We start from the raw sequence: 23,244 nt of genomic DNA, 5'->3' as shown, positions 1-23,244 counted from the left end.
TTCTGACAGTGGCCAAAGCCAGGTGCCCCAGAGGGAATGAACAGAAAAGATACTCATCAAGTGATCCATCGCCCAATCCCAGATGCTGGCAAACAGGCTAGAGACACCATCCCAGCCCATCCTGGCTAATAGCCATTGATGGACCTACCCTCCACATATTTATCTATGGTAGTTCTTTTTTGAATCCTGTTTAGTCTTGGCCTTCACAACATCCTCTGGCAAAGAGTTCCATGGTTTGACTGTGCATTATGTGAAAAAATACTTCCTTTTTGTTTGTTTTAAACCTGCTGCCTATTAATTTCATTTGGTGACCCCCAGTTCTTGAGTTATGAGAAGGAGTAAATAACGTTTCCTTATTTACTTCCTTCACGCCAGTCATGATTTTATAGACCTCTGTCATATCCTCCTTAGCAGGGCCGGTGCAACCATTTAAGCGACCTAGGCGGTCGCCTAGGGCACTGACATTTGGGGGGTGCCATTTTCTTCGGCAGCGACCGCCAGGGGACGGCTCCAGGCCCCAGCATGGCAAGTGCGTGCTTGGGGCGGCATGCCGCGGGGGGCGCTCTGCCGGTTGCCGGGAGGGCGGCAGGCAGGGTGCCTTCGGCGGCATGCCTGCGAAGGGTCCGCTGGTCCCGCGGCTTTGGTGGACCCTCCACAGGCACGCCTGCGGGAGGTCCACCGGAGCCGCGGGACCGGCGAGCGGCAGAGCGCCCCCCTCGGCATGACGCCGTGCTTGGGGCAGAAAAATGTCTAGAGCCACCCCTGGCGACCGCGGTGGCCGGATCTTCGGCCGCCCCAGTCGCCATGGGCATTTAGGTGGAGGGAGCTGGGCAGGGGAGCGCGGGGAGGGCCGCCTACAGCAAGTAAGGGATGGGGGCGGCACGTAGGGGAACTCCCCGCCCCAGCTCACCCCTGCCCTGCCTCCTCCCCGAGCACGCCATGGCTGCTTCACTTCTCCCACCTTGCAGCACCTAAGCTGATTGGCACCGCAAGCCTAGGAGGCGGGAGAAGTGAAGTGGCCACGGCGTGCTCGGGGTGGAGGCAGAGCAGGGGTGAGCTGGGACGAGGTGAGGTGCCTCAGGGCGGAGGGTGATGGATGGGGAGCTGCCGCAAGGGGGGTGCCTCAGGCCGGAGGGGGGGAGCTGCCGCGGGGGGGGGGCTCCTCAGGGCAGGGCGCGGGGGAGGGAGGATGCAAGGTGGAAGTTTCGCCTAGGGCGCGAAACATCCTTGCACCAGCCCTGCCCCTTAGTTGTCTCTTTTTCAAGCTGAAAAGTCCCAGTCTTATTAATCACTCCTCATATGGAAGCAGTTTCATACCCCTAGTTATTTTTTTTGCCCTTTTCTAAACCTTTCCCAATTCCAGTGTCATTTTTGAGATGGGACAACCACATCTGCATGCAGTATTCAAGAAGTGGGGGTACCATGGATTTATACAAAAGCAAATTATATTTTCTTATTATTATGCTTTTCTTAATGATTCCCAACATTCTGTTCGCTTTTCTGATTGCCGCTGCTCATAGAGTGGATGTTTTCAGAGAATTATCCACAATGATTCCTCTTTCTTGAGTGGGAACAGCTAATTTAGATCACATCATTTTATCTGTATAGTTGGGATTATGTTTTCCAGTGTGCATTACTTTGCATTTATCAACATTGAATTTCATCTGCCATTTTGTTGCTCAGTCACCCAGTTTTGTGAGATACTTCTGTAGCTGTTTGCTAATTCAGGGCCAAATTCACTGATGGCATAAGCATGTGCAACTCTGTTAGCCTCTATGGATTTCCACCAATTTATGCCAGCAGTGAATTTGGCCCTGAATTTGCAATGCTTCATGAATGTGTGGCTGGAACTTAGTTTAGTTTCTTTACATACAGCCTTAGCAGGAAGCTTTCCCTCAGGCCACCCAACAGAGAAAACTGCTCTGACAGAATGAAGGTTCAACTTTTAAAAATTTAATACGCTTCTCTAGTATAGACAACATGCCATTTAGATTGCACAAGTCATAACGCTTTAAAGCTTTCAAGGCCCTTCTATCATGATTAAAAGAATATATCCATCAGATATTTAGCACATATGTCAAGATTCTCCTTAGAAGCAGCAAGTGAAGTAGTTTCTCTATGTCTGAGCTAAGTCAGACTAGGGAGTGCAATTCCTTGAAAAAAAAATCTTAGTGGGTACAAGTTTAGGTGTGTGTTTTTCAATGCCACATCTTCCTTGCTGAAACCAGATATGAAGAATTACTAAGGAGGACATTTTGCATCACCTCAATGTCTTCAGTGAATAAGAAAAATGGAACTACCACTGGGGTTAGACAAGGGTAGGAAAAGACATCTGAGCACCAGATTAAAACTTCAAGGAAAGGAAATTTCTTTCATCCTAAATCTAATTTCAGGGTGGTCCAACCTTTTCAATGCTACAGGCCAGATGCTGTTTCTGTAGCCACATACAGAAAGACAATTCCAGATCCTAGAATCAGATATATATATATATATATTTTTAGGATTTAACTATTAATCCATTAAAGTGGTTAAGATGTAATAAAATTAAATAACGGCATAGCTCATTTCTTACTTGAACTTCATTGACATATCAAGGTGGGGGCATTCCCAGAATTTTTTCAAATAGTATGCTTATGCCCCTCCCCATTCTGAATCAGGGAGGAGACTGGCAGCAGCCTCACTAGGGTCAGTGTGCATGCTCAGACTCTTTGGCCTATGAAGCAGTAAAGATTTCCCCCCACCACACCTCAGCACTGATCATAGGGAAGGCAGGGACAGGGGGCCATAAGGTGATGGGGCAGGAGGGCCCAGATCCTGCTCTCCCTTTGGTCAGCTCTGAGGCTGCAGAGACCAGCAAGTGCCACCTCTCCTCCTGGCCATGCCCCTCTGTTGCCAGGAACTTACTGACCATACAATAGAGGACAGGCTCATGTACCCGCATCCCTACCCAATATGGGAGCCCCTGGCAGGGGGACTGCAGCCCGGTTGCTGGGGCTTTCCATGGTGAGCAGGGACACAGGGGGCCTGAGGGGCTGCATGATACTGGCTCCCCCTACACTTTCCAGGTTGTGCCCTGCCCAGGCACCGAGGCACATCTCAGAGCAGCTGCAAAAGCCTTGCACTCAGGGTGGCAGGTTTGTAGAAATTTTGGTGGTGCCCAGAACCCGCCCCCCCCAACTCCACCCCCCACCTGCCTAAGGCTCTGGGAGGGAGTTTGGTTGGTGGGAGGAGGTCTGGGGTGCAGGCCCTGAGCTGGGGATTAGGGTGCAGGCTTTGGGATGAAGTTTGGGTGGGGGAGAGGGTTTGGAGTTGGGTTGCTGAGTGCAGGTTCCGGGCTGGGGCAGGGGCTGTGGGTGCAGGAGGGGGTGAGGGATGCAGGCTCTGGGACGGAGTTTCAGGATGCAAGAGGGTGCAGAGGGAGGGGGTGCAGGCTCTGGGAAGGAGTTTGGGGGCAGGAGGGGGTGTGTGGGAAAGGAGAGGGAGTGCATGCTCTGGGAGGGAGTTTGGGGATAGGAGGAGGTGAGGGATGCAGGCTCTGGGACGGAGTTTGGGTGCAGGCTCTGGGACGGAGTTTCAGGATGCAAGAGGGTGCAGAGGGAGGGGCTCTGGGAAGGAGTTTGGGGGCAGGAGGGGGTGTGTGGGAAAGGAGAGGGAGTGCATGCTCTGGGAGGGAGTTTGGGGATAGGAGGGGGTGCACGGGTGAGGGCTATGGGGCTGAGGATGAGGTGTTTGGGGGGCTCAGGGCTAGGGCAGAGGGTTGGAGTGTGGGCTGTGGAGTGAGGGCTGTGGGGCTGAGGATGAGGGGTTCATGATGCAGGAGGGGGCTCAGGGGAGGGGCAGAGGATTAGGGCTCTGACTGGGGTTGAGAGGTTTGGGGCATTGGAGAGGCTCAGGGCTAGGGCGGAAGGGCAGGGTAAGGGCAGCCTGCCCTGCTATTAGCAGCTGGGGGCACTAGGACTCTGCAGCACCAGTTCATGCGGGGAGCCGGCAGAGCAGACTCATCATGAGCTGCAGGCCCAGGCCCGGGGAAGGTGAGTGGGGACAGCAAGTGTGGGCTGGGGGACACTCGGGGGGAGGCGCGTGGGGGTGGCAGGCGGGGCCCAAGGAGAGACCCATACCCAAAAATTGGTGGAGCCAGGTCCCCGGGCCCTGAATATTGCTGGAGCCTGGGCACCATGAGTGTATATAACTCGCCGCCCCTGCTTGCATCAAGAGGAATCTAAGGTAATGTCTACATTACAAGCTAAGGGTGTTATCCCCCTGCTTGCTTACATACACTCTCACTAGCTGCTATCAAGCTAGCACAAGTATAAATGGCAGTGTAGGTGCAGTAGCACTGGTAGAGGTAGCAGAGGCATGGCTGAGCCATGCGGAGTACATACTCTCTGGTTTCCAGCAGGTTTGTGCTCAGTGTGGCTCAGCCATGCCTCTGCTACCACTACCAGTGCTACTGTACCTACACTGCTATTTATACTCATTGTAGCTCAATGAGAGCTAGTGTGATTATGTGTACATGAGCAGGGAATCACATCCCTAACTCATAATGTAGATGTAGCTTAAGAAAGCTGACTGTCTGGGTCTCACATATGCCTTCCTCTCCCTGTCCATTCTGATGCCAGGGTAAAGGAACTTTAGAATGTTCACTATGGATGATATTCTTGTGGAAAATTGTCGTCTTCTCAAGATGTTCTAAGATTAAGGGCTTGTCTTCACCACCGGGGAGATCAACACTGCTGCAATCGATGCAGCGGTTGTTGATTTAGCAGGTCTAGTGAAGACCCACTAAATCGCTGACAGAACGTTCTCCAGTCAACTCCGGTACCCCAGCTCCCTGAGGAGGAGTAAGGTAAGTCAACTAGAGAGCGTCTCCCATCGATGCAGCGCAGTGAAGACACCGGGGTAAGTCAACCTAAGCTACGTTGACTCCAGCTATGTGAATAACATAGTTGGAGTAGTGTAACTTAGGTTGACTTACCCCGGTAGTGAAGACAAGCCTTTAATAATGAATATTAAAGAATTTAGATGCTGAATAGTGTTTATGAATAGCAAATCTACACTATGATTATATTCCTATATTCCAAGAGGAGGATGCAGGTGGCAAGGAACCATTTGAAAAATTAGATCTAATATAACATCTCTTGAGCTGCTGGCACTTTGAGAAAGCACAAAAATGGCTAAGTCAGATGTAGCTGTGTCAACAGGAAAAGTAAATGGATTCCTCCAATAAATTCCAATTTCTTTGTCTGCCTGCTGGTTGATATATGGTAGAACTGCACATGTATCTAATTTTATTAAAAGATGCCCCATTAGCTGCAACCTGAAGGGCAGGAGAACTTTGACTACTACCCTGAGCTGGTGAATATTTTTGTCGTACCTTCTTTTTTAGCCTAATCACAAGCCTCAGACGATATTTTAGGTCAGGTAGGTTCCCTGCCGGGACAGACTAGCATCTGTGCCCCTAGACTCAAGAGATGGCCCCTGTAGCTGTATCTCACTTAAAACTTGGGATGCTTGAACCCCTAATTTAGAGAACTTTTGGCTAGGGCTGAAACTGGAATCTTGACATCCACTGTGAATTAGGTTTGAGAAGCATTATAAATGCCAGTTGAGTTCAGCCATGAAACTTTCCCATGCTATCAGAGTAGCAGCTGTGTTAGTCTGTATCCGCAAAAAGAACAGGAGTACTTGTGGCACCTTAGAGATTAACAAATTTATTTGAGCATAAGCTTTCGTGGGCTACAGCCCACTTCATCGGATGCATAGAATGGGTCATCCTGATTATCACTTCAAAGGTTTTTTTTCTCCTGTTGATGATAACTCATCTCAATTGATTGGACTCTTACGGTTGGTATGCGTACTTCCACCTTTTCATGTTCTCTGTCTGTGTGTTCCATTCTATGCATCCGAAGAAGTGAGCTGTAGCGCTTTCCCTACTCAGCTGTACGAAGACAGGTTTAACTCCCAGCGCTGTACAGCTGCAAGTGTAGCCATACCCATAGCTACCGCCTCTCAGGGAGGTGGAGTATCAATAATGATGGGAGAATCTCTTCCATAGTTGTAGATAGTGTCTTCACTAAGCACTACATCGGTGCAGCTGAATCATCACTTATACCAACATGCTAATTGTTCAAAGCTTTGTGTATGGCAATCTGCATTTTTAACTCAGTTTGTCTTTGGGTAAAATGTATTCAGTGGAACAGAGAAGACTTTTTTTAAAACAGTTTGAACCAGAGGGATCTACAGTATTTTGAGCCATAGGGCCAATTTTGTTTGCATTCTAAAGATATTTTATAGCAATTGTTTTCAATCATGGGTTTGCCGACCAACATTGCACTTAATTTTCTTGTGACAGGTAATCTAGAGTGTCCCTCCCTGATGAGTCTCCGAACTGCTATGTACCCCTTGCTTCCTATTCAACTGTGTAAGCTCTAATCTTTGTTCCACTCACATTTGAGGAAGCCTGGAATTTAGAACTCAGTGGAGTTCCCAAAGGGATGCCTTTCTGCTTTGAGGTAGACGAGGAAAAGCATGGTGTGAGAAATGAGGAGCACTATTTCAATATGAGCATAAAAACAAAATGAAGCTAAACTATTTACACCACTGTGGCATGTTGGCAGGGATGACCCATCAGTCTGGATGGAGGGCACAGACAGACACGAAAAACAATTCTCAATAGAAACTCCTGACTACTTCACAAAAGACTATGTATCTTGGATTGAAGACAGATGCTATTAACAGTGTAGTTGATGTGTAAATATTATTAAATGACTGCATTTCTCATGTATGGAAAATTTAGTGGAGACATTACATATTTCAGTTCTCTTATATAGAAAAACTACTCCAAAGGTGGCTCTCTGTAGAAAAAGAACACCTTTAAATGGGGCCTTTAAAGTTAGTAAAAATCAGCAAATTTAATCTATCCACTTTCTTTTGACCTTTAAACTCGACCTGAAAAAAAGTGTTCAGCAACATAAATTTGATCTCTAAAGGCTTGCTGCTGATCTCATTTTTTTCTGTTTTTCCATTAGGCATTTATGGGACTTGCTGGTGTTACAGGGGACTAGTAAAATGTCAAAGTAATCTTGCAGTTCCTGTGTATGAATTCAGCTTTTCCCTATGAGATGATAACATTTTTTTTTCTGCCAAGGCTTTTTCAGATACTGGAGTACAGGCCTAATACCATAGGTGTGATGTTATTTTTTTCCTTTGCTAACATTAACCAGATCTAGCAGTTCAAGTGTTGAAACAAAAGAATTCTTTTTTGAGCCAATAAGGTGGCTTGGTGCACATCTGCACTAATTGAAATCACAGCATGGCTTTTCAGGATTGGAACTGTATCCAAAGCATACACAGGATCTGAAGATCTCAGTTGTGTGTATGTATTCTCTTAAGTGCTGAGGAAACCAGCTGCTTCTGTTTATGTAGTGTGCTGACACATGTGCCTCAATGACATAATATAGAACATTGCAACTTAAAGGTTTGCCAACTGATTAAAAAAGAGAGGGGTATATAAATTAACAGAATAGTAAAGAGTAAATGATAACAAAAGAAAGTATTCCTAAGGTTTAAGAAGCACTGCCTAAAATGTATATTATAATTTAACAGGACCGAAATTAGATGACAAATACAATCAAAAGAAAGCTGTTTTTTTGTCCTTTCTTCCATTGACATGGTTGTTGATTCTCTCCATGCTAAACTCTCCTCTACCCTTGCCTCTTTTGCTTCCTCCCATCGCAAGGTCTGCCTGATTCCAATATCCACTTCTTCTGTTCCCACTCCCACTCTGCAGAGTGCCTTTAGTGGAAAAGCCATGACCAGACTGACTTCCTCCACTACAAATCTGTTATCTCCTCTTTCAGGACTGCCATCTTCCTAAACTGAACAACTCTATTTCTTCAATTTAACTGAGTCCCATTCCTGTAATGCCAGCTGCCTTTTTGCAACCTTTGACTCACTCGTCAATCCTCCCCTTATTCTGCCTACAATTCTTTCTCCACACAGGATTTTATTGATTTGTTTCAAGAGAAAAATTGACAAATATGATGTGACCTTTCCCCTTTCTCTCCTACAACTCTCTTCCTCCTTCTCCCCTTTCCAAATGTTGACATTTCTCATCTGCTCTCCTCTGCTAGCCCCTCCACCTAAAGCAGTGACACCATCCCATCTCCTGATCTCCCTTATGCCCACTCTCATCCCCTTTTACTCTTCTCCTTAACCTCACTCTCCCTCTGGCTCTTTCCTTTCACAATATAAATATGCTTTAGTTTCCCTCATATTGAAATATAACCAGCTTGATACCTCAGGTGCCTCTCCCTTTCATCTCGAAGATCATAGAATGCATTATCTATATTTTTCTCCTCCATTTCCATCCTAGACCTCCTCCAATGGGGCTTCTGCCATTGGCACTCCACTCAAACTACTCTTAGCCCTGGTCTACACACAGCCCCTGGTTCGAACTAGGGTACGCGAATTCAGCTACGTGAATAACGTAGCTGAATTCGAACTACCCTAGTTCGAATGACTTACCATCCAGACGCCGCGGAAGCGAACTCCGCGGCTCCAAGGTCGACTCCGGCAACTCCTCCTGCCGCGGTGGAGTACCGGAGTCGACCGCGGCGCTTCCGGAGTTCGAACTATCGCGTCTAGATCAGACGCGATAGTTCAAACTCCGAGAAGTCGAACTCGCCGCGTCGACCCGGCGGGTAAGTATAGACGTGGCCTTACTGAAGTTTCTAATGACCTCTTCCTAGTCAAAGCTCAGAACCAGTACTCTATCCTCCTCCCTCCTTGACACGTCAGTCAGCTTGACACAACTGACCATAATAATCTTCTTGAAATCTTGTCCTCCCTTAGCTTTTGTGGCTTTGTCCCTCTCTTATCTCTCTAATTGGTCCTTCAGCATGTCCTTTGGAAGATACTCCTCATCCCCTTTCAACTTTCTGCAGTGGTTCCACAAGGCTCTGTCCTTGGTTCTCTTCTCTTCTCTTGCTATCCACCTTAACACTGGGTAATCTCGTCTACAAACACAAATTCCAGTACCATTTTTATACAGACTACTCCTGTCCATATTCAAATGTGTCCATACTGAAATCATCTTTTGTCCATACTAAAATCTTGGCTTGCTACTGACATCGCCTCATAGATGTCTAGCCATCTGCTCCAGATCAACACGGCTAAACAAAGCTCTTAATTTTCCCTCCAAATCCCTCCCTAATGCCTTCTTTCCCAATCACTGTGGACATCACCACCACCCTGCCTTTCACTCAGGCCCATAACTTAGGTATCATCTTTGACTCATACCTCTCTCAGACCTCACATCTATGCTATGTCTAAATCTTGCAGATTGTTTCTGCATAACATCTCTAAAATACAGCCTTTCCTATCCATTATCTTGTGTCTCAGTCACTGCAACATCCTTCTCTCTGGTCTTGACAAATGATATCTTGTCCCGCTCATACCCATTCAGAATGCTGCTGCAATGATCATTTTCCTTCCCTGTCGCTTTGATCATGTCACTCCTCTCTTTGCATCTGCAACTGGCTCCCCTGTCTCTTTTCACATAAAACATTAGCTACTTATCTTCACTTTCAAGGCCCTTCATGGCCTATCCTCACCCTACTTATTATCTCTCATTCACTACTGAGCTGTCAAAGCTCATCTCCAACTGGTCCATCACCAGTCTCCATTGCCCACTTGTTAAATTTTCAAACAAGCACCTGCAGGCTTTCTTCCATGCTGCCCCCTTAGGTTTGGAAGAAGCTCCTCATAAATATCCACAAAATTAATTTACTATCCTCCTTCAAACTCTCCTTTTCCACAATGCCCGTAAAACAACTTGACAATGGTTAGTGTACTAGTGTGTAGAGGGCCTATCATGCTGACCAATATGGTCCCATTGTTTCCTTGTGCTCCCCTATCTGTCTGTATCCCTCTCTTGTCTTATACTTAGATTGTGAGATACATAGGGAAGGTACTGTCTGATTCTGTGCCTGTAAAGTACCTAGAACAATGGAGACCTGGAGTTTTCTAAGAGTAACAGTGTTAGTAGGAGTAAGAGACTAAGATTATGTTAATTTCCAATTTGGCCAAGTTTTTCCTGGCTTTCTAATTTCACCCTGTAGGCTCAACTGCGTATTACATTCCACAGCTCCTGTCCTAAACTATCATGTAACGCTCCTATATGCTATTAAACAACTACTGCATTCCACTCTAGAAGAAGAGGAATTGATTCTTAAATAATATACTAGTTCATTAAATTTGGAGAGTGCTCTGAGATCCTCTAGGATAAAGTTATCAGAGATATACAGTTATACAACTGACAAATAATGCAAATTACATAATTACAGCTTTGGTAATTCAAATAGAAGTACAGACTAAGGTACCAGTAGTTTATTTTGGTTTACAATTTGCAGAGGCCAGTGAAGAATGAAAACTATATAAAATATAAAGCCAGAACATAGTTTCAGAAAGGCTACCTTGATTTCTCTCACACAGTTTGTACCTAGACTTTAGAAAAAAGTGAAATTTTCAATTAACAGACTTTAAAACAAAATGGAATTGACAATGCTGAGAAATTTACTTCCCTACACACTTTCCCCTCAATTCTTACCCTTCTCGACAATTTTTTTAAACTCTAGATGACAAAAACACAAGCATGTCCTGCATATCAGTGTCAATCACTCTGTAAAGCTCTCACCCTCTAGCAGCTCTCACAGGAATGAGGAAACTGGATCCTCAAACAACACCTCATCCAAAAGCTTCAAAAGGATTTAAAAAACCCCAAACCAATGTATAAACACAAGGGAATGCAAATCTCTTTTATTTCTCTGTAAGGGAGAGCAACAGGAGAAGCGCCTGATTGTTCAAGTCTTTTTTACCAACTCCCACAAAAGTGGTACGAATACTGTAAATCTGGGTTATTGCTATTTAAATTTCCAGATTTGGAGCCAGACAGGCAAGCAGGGTAACCCAGTAACTGTTTATGTTATTAGCTTATTGCAAAGAAAAGTCATGCTGACCGACATCTTGGTAAATCCAACTGAAAAAGCCAGGCCATACTGAAATGTAGAGCAACAGATTCTGCCACAAGCTAGCCTATAAATCTTTTCTTTTTATGAGAGGAAAAAATGAAAGACAGCAGTCATAAGAAGTGTGCAAAGAAAAATTAAAAATGTGTCTTTACTACAAAAAAACTATAAAATGCTTAATTTAGGGATATCTATTTTATTATACAGGAAGATGCTGTTCAGTATGCATAATTGCATACAGGCTGACATGAGAAAATGCAGTAATTAAGTGTAACTCTTCTCCCAGGTGTTGTCAGCAGCAATAAGGGCTGAGTTCAAATAGCTATATGGAGTCACTCTTATAACTAACACACCACCAGCTGTAGTCTCCACCCAGAATTTCTGGGATCACTAAATATCTTCCCTAGGTATCCTTAATGAGCAACACTTCCCCTCTCTCAAGTATTGAGTCTATGCATGAAACAAGGCAAACTTAGTTAGAGAAAAGGGAACATAGCATAAACTTGGGAAAACACAGCAACAGTATATCTGAAGTAATGATAAGCAAAGCACTTCCTCGTGGTAACTTTGGTAGTAGCCCTTTATCTTGGTTCCCCACCCACCAGTATTAATATTCAATACACATATGTCCCTTTATCAAGTCACTTCCACCTTCTCAATCCACTAAACTGCCACACATGGTTTGGTGTCAGGAGTTGCATAGTCCCAGAGTCCTGAGGCACACTCGGACAGACGTATCTCTAGTCCCTTGGAAAACACTACCTGGTCCTGTCCTGAGGCTCTACGGCCTAACCCAGAGATAGTGATTTCAACTTCATTTAGTGTCTGGGTAAAAGGGGCTTCACTGAAGTTCATTCAGCTCTGCCGCTATTGTCTGAAGCTTCAGCATAGAGACTCTGTGTTGCACCCTGTTGAGGAGCTGCTTCTCTGTCACCTCTGTCAAAGTGCTGCCTCTGCATCATGTCCTGTCACAATGTCCTCTGCAACAACTCTTGCAGTAAAGCCCTCAGTCTGCATCTTCTCTCACCATTAAGTCCTTTCAACAGTGCAGAATCCTCAGGGGAGGGGAACCAGTAACATATAGGACCCTTGAGCAGCCCCCTTGCCAGTGAGGATGCACACCTTGCAACAAGGTAGGAGCCCTTTCCCTCCTTCTCAGTTTAATTCCACTATTCAATCAAGTGAGTTTGTGTCCCATTATGGAAGCTCCCAAAGAGTCACTAGAGTAATTCTTTGTAGAAAGCTTATGCAGATGAAGCCCTTTCCAACAGAGAGTGGCAGAGAGCTCCTTCCTCTCTGAAGCTTCTAGGTAAACAGCTTATAAAGCAGCTCCTTACCCTTTACAGCTTCAGGCCACAAGGCTTACATAAGACCTGCCTACACTGCAAACACAACTTTGCTAGGAGAGCAGCTAGAACATGGTTATCTCTTGACTATATTAAAACAGTTTAGTCTTGTAATGTAGATGGGACCAAATAATGTTTTATGTGAGGGAGACATCCAGGGCTTACCACAATTTGGAGACAGGGTGAAAATACAGCTATGTTCCATCTACGATACAATGGTTTACTGGTGTCAGAGGACCAACCATGTTTTACCAGTGTTAGGAGACAAACGGGTTATAGAGAGTCCCTCAGCAAAAATGCGTTAATATTGTAGACAGGTTTAAAAAGTTTAGAAGCCTCTTTAAAATCTTTTAGGCATGAACCAGACTGACGACCTAAAACTGTAAAACGAAAACAGCCATTGGTTTTACAATGCAGATCAATGCTTATAAACACCAAGTAGCTCCTCTGTACTTTCCATATATCAATTACAGGTTCCTGTATGAACTTCTAAGTTACTGTGGAAAAATGGTAACCGAACAGACTATATAAATGTAACTTCTCTTTTATTACTAATTATAGATCACAATAATTGAGTACCAATATTTTTTTCTTTGCTGCTCAGTCAGGAATACAGATAAGAGGGGAAATTGGTATGGTATTCATATCCCCAGTTTAATACATACATACACCCATACATGTGCACACACTGCATTCAAACACACCAATAAACAAATAGACCATTATCCATTTTTCATATGTAACATGGATGTAATCCTTTAGGTATTTGTCATTTGAAAGAAATACAATCAACATATTTTGAAATAAAGTGTACTTTATTCCTCCTTAATGTAGCTGCTGATGTATGGAACCACGACCAAACAATGGGTCCCCATTCAGTGGTGGAAGCATACAACGGTATTTGATTTTTTTATTAAAATAACATATGAAAAATGTATTACATATTGAACTTCCTTTTGGAAACTTTAGTGGTCCTGTGAGACAACACAGTCTATAATTTTTCTTACTAGGATAAATCTGTATAGTTTTGGAAAGATCTTAAAAGAAATCTAAATGTGCATTAAAAAGCATATGTTTTACAAGCACTTTTGTTTTATTTTTTTCCTGTGAGCTCTAAAACGTCAATTTTTATATTTTAATATTTAATTCAATTCAGTTTGTCTTTCCACTATTTGTCTTGTACTACAAACTACAAAAAGGTGGAAAAGTTAAAGAAAGAGGGCATTTATCTAATTAAAAAGAAATCTTTTAATGATGTTATGAAACCATTCAAAGCAATATTTTAGATTTGCTCCTGCTGTTGGCTTGAAGCTATGGTGTTAAAAAATGCCCCGGTTAAAGTTACAGACTGTTCTAAAAAACTGTGAGGAATTTATGTAGGATTTAAAACAGACATGCTTTTAAAGTCGAGAACCTTCAAATGCTACAGCTAATCCACACAATAATTCAACAGCCAACCCAAGCTCCAATTCCTAACAGATACCATATGCAACCTGTAATAAAAACTGCATCAAGGTATTTCAGGCAATGGGATAATTCCATTTTCCACTTAGGAGTCCTGTTTACTTTTAATTAACAAACTATTAAAAGGTGCAGGAAGACTATTCCACCATTTTGCACACAATGCTTATACTGAAATAGATCATGAAGATACTTCAGCGTGTCAAGAGATTGAGCTTTACTTCAGCAGGATGCATCGTGATTAAATCACATATTGGTTTGCTAAATGAACTTGACAGGCATGCACCCCAATAGCAATATCTGTGCATGTCATTTATTTCCATTTATTTACTTACAAGAGAGAACAAGGCTGGTCAAGATGACCAAAGAGGTCCTTTATAGCTAAAACTCAGAATCTTTATTTTTGGGAGAGGAAAGGGAGGGATGGGGGTGGGGGGAGGGTTTAAAGATAAAAACTACTAAAAAATTAAGATGTTAGAAATTAAGTGTAGCATTGTGGTTTAACTTAAATATAACATTTCCCTTAAATTCCCTCCAGGATATTTTATTTTGCAGGAACAAAAGCTAACAATTATTTGCACTTCTACTGGACAGTGTCTTCTATTTGAAGATTAAAACTTTTTACATACTTTAATTTATTCAACCTCACAACAGCTCTGCAAGGGAGATAAGAATTATACCAATTTTGCAGATTGGAAACTGCAGCAGAGAGAGGGTAAACATCTTGCATCTTAGGTACTTACATGGCCCCCATCATTGTACTGTAATATGTGAGTGCCTTGCAATCTTTAATATATTTATCCTCAGAATACCCCCATGAGATAGAGAAGTCCTGTATTACCTCCATTTTATAGATGGGGAACTGAGGCACACGGAAACGGACTTGTTCAAGATCACAAGGATGTTTGTGACAGAGCAAGAAACTGAAAGCTGATCTCCCATGGCACAGGGTAGTGTTCTAGCCACTGGAACATCTTCCACCAGCCTCCCACTGACTCTCATAACAAAATGCCCTGCTGAAGTTTTGCCAAATTATATTTGAAGTTAAATAATATTTGTTCATGAAAAGACACTGTAATTGTTAAATAAAGAAAAACATTTTAATTAATCAATTTAAACAACTTTTGTACTTGGATGAAGGGCATTTCTCCATCTGGAGATGAAAGGACAGAGGTCTCGGTAAATATAGTTTATGGGCTTGATCCTGCAAGTCCCATGTGCCTAAGTGTTTTGCTGAATCAGGACCAGTGGTCTCAAAACCTTGCAGGATCCACTTCTATAATTTTTTAAGATTTAAAAGTAATATCTTTGGTCTTTTTCTACTGCCAGTAGAATCCTAAAAGAAGAACAGCTATTTGTTTTTTAAAAAATTAGTCACTCCACTTGGCCATAAAAATGTGTATTGCATCACGTCTTAAATTGTTATTCAATATAAAAAGGTAAATGTAAAAAAAAAAGAGGCATCTGCCATCTTGCCTCGCTACCGTAACACAGTAGTTTACAGCAAATGAAGTGCTAGCAGGGGCGGCTCTATGTTTTTCACTGCCCCAAACACAGCAGTCAGGCAGCCTTCGGCAGCGTTTCTGCGGGAGGTCCGCCCCGGTCACGTGGATTCGGCGGCAGTTCTGTAGGAGGTCCGCCCCGGTCACGCGGATTTGGCGGTGGTTCTGCGGGAGGTCCGCTGGTCCCGCGCCTTCGGCATACCCACTGCCAAATTACCACCAAACCATGGGACCAGCGGACTTCCCGCAGAAACGCCGCCAAAGGCTGCTTGACTGCCACCCTCACAGCGACCGGCAGGTTGGCCCCTGCGGCTTGCCGCCCCAGGCACGTGCTTGCTGCGCTGGTGCCTGGAGCTGCCCCTGAGTGCTAGGCCCATATTCTTATACCCCTTGCTCCTGCTTTAGCGTACTCCACATCAGTAGTCCCACTGAATTCTATTCAGTATGAGTTGGAGTATCAAAATCAGTTGCCTCTGTTAATATGATAAATTAATTTAGATATTTTCTGCAGTGTTAGTGGTTTAATCTAAGCAATAATTAGTTATTTTATACAGAGTGTCTCTTTATAAGAAAATAAAAAATATTGTTTTCTATAATGTTTTAACATCACCATAAGGTCTTTACAAGCCCCGCTTCTTGTATTAGTTCATTCTCACTCATTAAAATCAGTATATTTCAAACCATATTATTACAGCCCAGACTTTATAGTATTATGGTGGCTATTGGAACTAGTACCAAGTCTGTTCAAACATAGGTCCATAAATACTATTTTCTCAACAATTACAAATTATGAAAAAAATTAATAAAACATAACTGGTTTATAGAAAATGTAGCCAGACAAAAAGAAAACAAGTAAGTGGTTTGCAACCAAAGTTGAACCAGCTTTGGTGTCTGCGGTATTATTTTCTGTGAAGACTTCCTGAAATTCACATACAGGAAGCCTGAGAAGTATTATCTTCTCCTTTTGGTTGATGGGGCAGTTCCTAAATAGAACATCCAAAGATACTTCAGACATTTCACAGAAAGGAAAACTGCACTTGACCATGAAATTCTCAATTAAGCAACACAATTCTACTTACAAAAACTTAACCATGTCAATTAGTGTCTGTGATACCTGCAACTTGTTATGACTTTGTAACAAGTCATTTTTAAAGGCAACAATATGTGGAATAAATATATACATTCCAGAAAGTTTATGAAACATCAGGTGGAGTACAGGTACAACTGTAAAAAAACAAACAAACAAACAATGGGGTGATAAGTTACGTTATGGAAAAAAATCTGTTGGGACAATGCAGGAACCGAATGTAGTGATCCATCCACCCCTCATTCAGTGGTTGGGTTTTTATCATTTTCTCTTGGATTTGGGTTGTCTCAAATAGAAAAATAATTTTGGTAAATAAAGTAGACCTCACAATCTTGCAACAGTTAAAACTAGGGCTGTCGATTAATCACAGTTAACTGACGTGATTAACTCAAAAAAATTAATCACGATTAATTGCAGTTTTAATCGCATTATTAAACAATAGATTACCAATCAAAGTTTATTAAATATTTTTGATATTTTTCTACATTTTCAAATATATTGATTTCAATTACAACACAGAGCAAAGTGTACACTGCTCACTTTATATTATTTTTTATTAAAAATATTTGCACTGTAAAAATGATTAAAAAAACAGTATTTTTCAATTCACATCATACAAGTAATGTTATGCAATCTCTTTATCTTGAAACTGCAACTTACAAATGTAGATCCCACTTCTTATTTACATCACCAGAAAGTGAGAACGGGTGTTCACATAGGACTTTTGTAGCCAGCATTGCAGGTATTTATGTGCCAGATATGCTAAACATTCATATGCCCCTTCATGCTTCAGCCACCATTCCAGAGGACATACTTCCATGTTGATACCCCTCATTAAAAATATAAAGCGTTAATTAAATTTGTGATTGAATGCATTGAGGTAGAATTGTATGTCTCCTGCTCTATTTTACCTGCATTCTGCCATATATTTCATGTTATAGCAGTCTTGGATGATGACCCACCACATGTTGTTCATTTTAAGAACACTTTCACTGCAGATTTGACAAAATGCAAAGAAGGTACCAATATGAGATTTCTAAAGATAGCTACAGCACTCAACCTAAGGTTTAAGAATCTGAAGGGCCTTCCAAAATCTGAGGGGGGACGAGATGTGGAACATGCTTTCAGAAATCTTAAAAGAGCAACACTCCAATGCGGAAACTACAGAACCTGAACCACCAAAAAAGAAAATCAACCTGTTGGTGACATCTGACTCAGATGATGAAAGTGAACATGCATCGGTCCACACTGCTTTAGCTTGTTATCAAGCAGAACCCATCATCAGAATGGATACGTGTCCTTTGGAATGGTGGTTGAAGCATGGAGGGATATATGAATCTTTAGCACATCTGCTATGTAAATATCTTGCGGCGCTGGCTACAACACTGCCATGCGAATGCCTGTTCTCACTTTCAGGTGACATTGTGAACAAGAAGCAAACAGAATTATCTCCCGTAAATGTAAACAAACCAGTTTGTCTGAGCAACTGGCTGAACAAGAAATAGAACTGAGTGGACTTGTAGGTTCTAAAGTTTTAATTGCTTGACAGCCCTAGTTAAAACCCATATTTTATACAAATCACAGGTTTTTATCTCCTTTTTTGATTGTCTCTTAGGGTTAAGCAATGCATTATGTTGGCCACGTAATTAAGCCCTTGCTAATTTTGAAGATTTTTCAGAGATGAATCCAATTAGCTTAAATAAAGAAGGAATGTCTTCTCCAAGTAGATGATCCTATACCTAGGTCAATAGTTTCATCTCTTAAATACATGGCCTGTTTGGTGTAGATCCTGAATGATTCACTCATGTCTTTTGTTCCGAAATATAGGGTCAGTGAATGTTCCATGTGGGTAATGGTGAACATATTCACAAAATAAAATTATGGATTAGAATGCTGTAAATTGAAAATGCCAAAAATATGAATGGAAGTACTTATGTACACTGAGCCTGATGTAGCATGAAGATTTAATTTAATTCTCAGATTTGTGCAGTGGCACAAGTAAGTGCACCTTAAATTACTGTTGAGCATATTGGTCTTGTACTATAACTTTCTGCAGTTCTCTGAAACTACTATAATTTGTTATATTTAATACATATGGGGTACACTGATCATGAGACATCTAAACTGTTCTATAAGGCACCAAACACATGGCAGTCATTTCCAAAGTGAAAGCCATCAGATAATACACCACGAGATGGTATAAAAATCCCACATCCTCCTTAACATTTCTATAATTAAAATGAATTAATTCCCCACACAAAATAACACAGGGATAAACCAAGAAAACACACACTAGTGAGAGGTAAATCAGATTAAATAAATGGGATTTATCTAATCCTGCATCCTGATTCAGTCACTTCAGTTTATGGCCTGACTGGATCATGGGTTGTTGATTATTTCCTATTTCTAACCTAGCATGCTCTGTATAAGTTCAGAAGATTCTTTTGCAGTCTAGAAAACCATCTATGCTGAAATATTACTCTGAAGAGAAAAAGATTTTCACAGTGGACAGCGGAAAAATCTCTTCTTTCCTATTGTTTATTCTGGACTTTTTACTACACCATATAAATAACCTATGATCAATGAATGTGGAGATTGCAAAGTGAACTACATAAAAGCTAGGAAATACCAAAATTTAGATTGCCCCTTGCATGTTTAATTGTTCCCGTGCACATGTGCATTATGATACAGTACGACAACTATTTCTTTCAGAGGACCTCTACCTACTTCAGGATGAAGTGTGCTAGGAAACTTTGTACGTAAGTACCTAATTTTTTAAAGAAAAAACTAATTATATTATGTGCATATGAAATATGTATGTGCATCTTCAGCAGTCATTTTACTTGTGTCCCTTCCAGAGGTTCAGTTTTGTGTGGCATGCTGAAGCATGATGTCAGGACAATGCTTGTGCAGTACTAATAGGATGGTGAGAGATTTGAGTGGTTAAATTCTAGGAAATGCTTTTAAACAAACCTCAGATGGGAAATAGTGATTTTGGACAGTTTAAAATTCCACCCAATCTGAATGGATTTTCCTGGAAATTGGAAAGAGCTGTCCTGACCCAAGGACAATCCCACTGCCAAATTTCAAATTCCTGTTGCAAGCCATGGATGTGTTAGAGCGAACTCTTAATATACCAGTTATTTTTTGTTAGGCAACTAAATATTTGGGTTGCTATTGCTCTGCTACTTAAGGTCTCAGCCTCCCATCACTTTGTCAAGTTGCAACAGTCTGAAATCTCAGCAGATCATCCCTCAGAAAACAGTTCTACCATTGTCAGTCATCCTTAAATCACAAGTGTCTTTAGAGGATTAATATATTTTCACCAGAGATCTTACTCTTTATTTTGCCGTTCATAAACACCATTTTTAATTGCAGTAACATTTGGAAGAAGAATTAGTTTAACATTGGAAGATCCTGTATTACACAGTGACAAAGCTGTCTCAAAACCGCAACCCAAATTTTTACCAAAAGTCGTGTCCGAGTTCTATCTATATCTGATCATTAATCTCTTGGTTTTCTTTTCCAAACCTCCTCCTTTATCAAGGGAAACCAGACTCCATACACAGACATCAAACGGAATTCAATAATTCACTAAGTGGATTAGGTTTCACAGTGAGACATGTTATGTTTCCAGCTTGGGTGACAATACCTGAAGGCCTTTAAAAAGGCAGTTAAAGACATTATGGAGCTGCATAGTATATTCCGTTATTTAATAATTCTATCTAGTCAAAAGCTTCTGAGCAGCCATAAAATCTATCCCAAATTCTGTTTCCAAGAACCATCTCACTATACACTGTGCAAGCCTTAAGTCCTAAAAATCTCCCAGAACAGTCTAACATAGAGGCAACCCTGTACTAACAAAGTAGTTAACGATTATAAAAACAGTAAAAGCTAAAAATGTCTTCATTCTTTTTCATTGCTGCTAAAATGCATTTTATAAGAGAGTCTCACAACTGTTCTTAAAATTGTCTCCTATTTCATCATCGATATATTTTACACTACAAGTAAAACTGATACATTTTCAAACATCATCCAAAACTTATTCTTTAAAATTAAATTAATCAATTTAAATATTTTTAAAATGTCATTAAGCTGTAAGTCTAAAAGCTGTAAGATCTTTTACATAAACCAGTGAATGAAATGGCTGGCTTTTTCCTTGTTTCTGAATTTGTTTCATGGACAGACGAGGGGAAAGAAAATGATGAAGTAGCTTTTAAAAGCAAAATTATTGAACAACTAATAATAACTTGAAGTGAAATCCTTTATAAAGGCTTTTAAATGCTTTAAATTTGTGAAAAACTACCCAGGAGATTGACAAATTCACATGAATGAACTGTATTATACTAGTGAGAACCCTTGGCCTGAAGCCAGGAAGAACAAATAGAATGGACCATTCTCACTTGGCTGCAAATTATCAAAAAGCTAAGAGAAAGCTATGGAGTTAAAGTGACATGTTTGCATGGTGGGAAAAAGATCAAATATTGATCGTCCAAGCTGAGGTAATTAGAGCGGTTGTCAAGGAGATGGGATGCATGTTGTTAGCCCTACAGAAATGCATCTTTGTTTTACACTGAGTGAATTAGCAGTTCACCAGTTGGCAGTGCTTTTATTTTTTTGAAGGTTTGTATCCTATCTACTAGTTGCCTATTCCTGTAATTTAATTTTTTTTTACAAACAGAAATGCTTAATACACTTTAAAAAAAGATTATTGCAAATATTTAAATTTTTCCAGATAGGCTTTTCTGATGGCTTTTTGTTTGAAATGGAATTGCATAGCATGCATCTTACTATTATTGTAAGGGTATACTGATGACAGAGTTCCAGGCTGTAAATGAAGCGAGATGAATGGAGCAGAATCAAATTGGCTGCAGTTTTATTAAAACTGAGCAACCTACTCCCAGGTAGTAAATCCTTGCAGATTAGGATCAGACCAATGGGGACTGGAAACTCGCACCATTACGGGAACCACAGGGACTCATCTGCTGGGGCTGGTGCCACTAGTGAATTCCATCTAGTATCTAATTGCTTATGTCTCATTAATGGCCCAACCTGCTATGCTGAGATTTCACAAAGTAACACCCTCTCCTCCATTAACTATACCTGAGAAGGCCTTATATTGATAGTAGGCATCTCCTCCCATGCTTAGTCAGCAAGGAGGTACCTGCCTGGATTACCAAATCTCAAAACAAGATGCAATAAGTTCTACCAATATTTGGCTGTACAGCGTTACTGAGAAACACTAAAACTCATTGCAAAATTCAGCTCTGTAAATCAGATATATTCCAGTCTTACAATAGCCACAAAAACTACATCTTTACCGAAAGGGCAGATTATTACAAGTTGGGCTGGTAGCACTGCCTGTTATTGGGAAACTGGGAGAGGTGACTGGAAAAGATGGTTACCTTTTGTAATTGTTGTGCTTTGAGATGTGTTGCTCATGTCCATTCCATTGTAGGTGTGTGTGCTCACCATATGCACCGATGTCAGGAGTTTTTCCCTCAGTGGCATCCATAGGGGTGTGGCTCTGGTGCTGCCGGATCCCCTCCCGCCTTAGTTCCTTCTTACTGGAACTCCTACAGAGGGGAAGAGGGTCGGTCACGGAATGGACATGAGCAACACATCTCAAAGAACAGTTAAGAAAGGTAACCATCTTTTCTTCTTTGAGTGTCTGCTCATGTCCATTCCATTGTAGATGACTCCCAACCAGTACCACTGGAGGCAGGTAGGAGTTCATGGACGTGTTGACTGCAACACAGCTCTGCCAAATCCAGCATCATCTCTGGCTTGCTGGGTGATGGTATAATGTGTCGTGAACATATATACCAAAGACCACATCGCGGCCCTGAAGATGTCCTGGATAGGGACTTATGCCAGGAAGGCAACCGAAGAGGCCTGAGCCTAGTCGAGTGATCCTTCACTATTGGTGGAGGCACAGCTTGTACCAACTTGTAACACGTACGAATGCAGGTGGTGATTCAATTCAAAATCCTCTGACAGGACACTAGAAGGCCCTTTAACCTGTCAGCTATCACAAAAAAGAGCTGGATTGATCATCTTGGTGTGCTCCAGGTAGAAAGCCAGGGCACACCTGACATCTAGAGTGTGCAGCCACCTCTCCTCATTGGTCGTGTTAGGGTTTGGACAGAACATCGGCAGGAAGATATCCTGGTTGATATGAAAGCGTGACACCACCTTTGGCATGAAGGCTGGATGGGGCCACAGCTGGACCTTGTCCTTGTAGAATACCATGTACAGGGGCTCAGAAATGAGGGCTTTAATCTGAGAGACATCTCGCTGAGGTAATAGCTACAAGGAATGCAACCTTCCACAATGAGTGGGAAAGGGAACAAGAAGCCATAGGTTCAAAGGATGGACCCGTGAGCCTGGAGAAGACCAGGTTGAGGTCCCGTTGGGGAACTGGGTCCCAGATTGGCGGATAGAGTCCTTCAAGGCCTTTCAGGAACCTGATCGACATCTCACATGAGACTACCTATCTATCCTGGATGCGAGGATGGAGGCGATATGGTTGTCAGGTACACCTTGATCGAAGAGAAGGCAAGGCCTCGGTGCTTTAAGTGAAGCAGGTAATCCAGGATGGACTGCAGAGACGACTGGGTTGGGGAGATACTCCACTCCGATGCCCAGCAGGAGAAATGCTTCCTGTAACAGGGTGGTACTCACCCCTGCTGCGCCTCCTGCTGGTTGGTCAGAGATTGTCCCGCAGTTCTGCTCTGGAGCGCCCTCGGCAGGCTGGTGACCCGCCTGTTCGCAGGCCCCGGCGTCCCTCCCTGGACCCGGTGCCCCTTTCTATAATTGGG

The 23,244-nt window shown here is 42.3% G+C and overlaps 1 protein-coding gene across 7 annotated transcripts in view; it reads right to left on the bottom strand.

The window, feature by feature from the left end:
• ADK (adenosine kinase) overlaps positions 1-23,244 on the bottom strand; it is a 566,325-nt gene that overhangs the window by 166,390 nt on the left and 376,691 nt on the right. The window lies entirely within an intron of this gene.

Source organism: Mauremys mutica, chromosome 7 (genome assembly GCF_020497125.1).
Source record: "Mauremys mutica isolate MM-2020 ecotype Southern chromosome 7, ASM2049712v1, whole genome shotgun sequence".
NCBI lineage: Eukaryota > Metazoa > Chordata > Testudines > Geoemydidae > Mauremys > Mauremys mutica.
The sequence above is the reverse complement of the archived record's forward strand: the minus strand, read 5'-3'. Positions and strand labels throughout refer to the sequence as shown.